General features: G+C 46.3%; 1 protein-coding gene across 1 annotated transcript in view; it reads right to left on the reverse strand.

The window, feature by feature from the left end:
• Nucleotides 1–1,362, reverse strand: part of SATB2 (SATB homeobox 2) — a 98,398-nt gene that overhangs the window by 31,881 nt on the left and 65,155 nt on the right. The gene's annotated exons all lie outside the window — the stretch shown is intronic.

Below are 1,362 nucleotides of genomic sequence, written 5' to 3' on the forward strand. Positions count from 1 at the left end.
GCCCCCCAGCCTCTGCCTTCCCCCCCCTCTCTAGAAGTGGCCTACACCTTGGAGGAAGAGCCAATTCTCCCAGAAAAAATGAGTAAATGGGTAGAGGTCTCTAAATAATAAATTATTACTCAATTTAATGCACTCCCTCAAGTCTTCCTCATCCTTTATTAAAACTATACGTATGTCATTTGGGTATGTATGGTTTCCCAGCCTTACCATCATTATGCTAGCCAGACAGTCACCTAATTTCACCTAGGAAATCAGTGGGAAAAAAAAAAAGAATCATTTCGCAAAGCTGGGCTTTGGCATGCCTTTGATGTGCTGCCCTCATTCTCCTAAACTCATATTGAGATTTTGTGTATTCCACTGCACTCCTTTTAATTGAATGATTTCCCATCAGCTTCTGTGACAAATGAAGGACAATAACAGACGCTGCCAGTACTTTCCCCGGGCTGGACTACCCCTGCACGGATTTTATCAATAAACTGCTACAAGATTTTTATTCTAAAGCCCCTCGGTCCCTGTAACACCCGAGGGCGAGGGCGCGAGGGCAGCGCGATGCTCGCTGCACTCCTGGCACCAGCAGCCCCTTGGAGAGACGGACCTCATTCACTTTCCTGAGCTCACAGAGAAGAGACACCAGGGCTGATCACCGTGCCCCTTACACCTTTTAAGGACAACATCTAGGTTACTGACGGAGAATTTCTGTTTTCTCCTGAGATGCAAAGGTCTGAGGAAAGAAAACAACTTAGCTGACAAAGCTCATGCCTCCTGATAGATCTGAACCTCCCATAAACTCTGGTGACATTTAGTTATTTGGCCCAATTATAAACCTTTTCAGCCAGCTCCCGTTTTTGTGCCAGAGTTGAAGCCTGCTAGAGTCCACCCAGTGTTAATTTTTAACCAGGCAGACATGCCCAAATGTCTATTTGTTAATGGGAAGGTTAACCAGGCAAAAGCAAACCTTCTGAACTTCTCCAAATCTTCCTTTCCCTAATGTGTTGTTTGGTTTTTTTTGTACCAGAGGCCACATTAATGGAGGAGCCAAAATCCAATGAAGACAACCATCTAGATTAATCACTCCCACCACATCCACGTAACACTTTAACCACCCTATAACTTCTCTGTTCTTGCCCCCAAGCTCAGCAGCCCCTCCCCGGGCTCGTTCCCTGCTTGTTACAGGCAGGTCCCAGGTACTAAGAGATGAAGATTTTTTCTGCTCCACCTCAGGCTAATCCAGGCGGGGGCTGCGTCAGAAAACAACTCCGAGATCATGGGAAAGAAGAGGACTGTCCAAGTCTGTCAGGAGTCACTTAATGGAGCTTAATTGTACCAAAGGCTCTGCGGGGCTTTGCTGCGTATAAAAAAAGC

The sequence above is a fragment of the Apaloderma vittatum genome, unplaced genomic scaffold (assembly GCF_000703405.1).
Source record: "Apaloderma vittatum isolate BGI_N311 unplaced genomic scaffold, ASM70340v1 scaffold19423, whole genome shotgun sequence".
NCBI lineage: Eukaryota > Metazoa > Chordata > Aves > Trogoniformes > Trogonidae > Apaloderma > Apaloderma vittatum.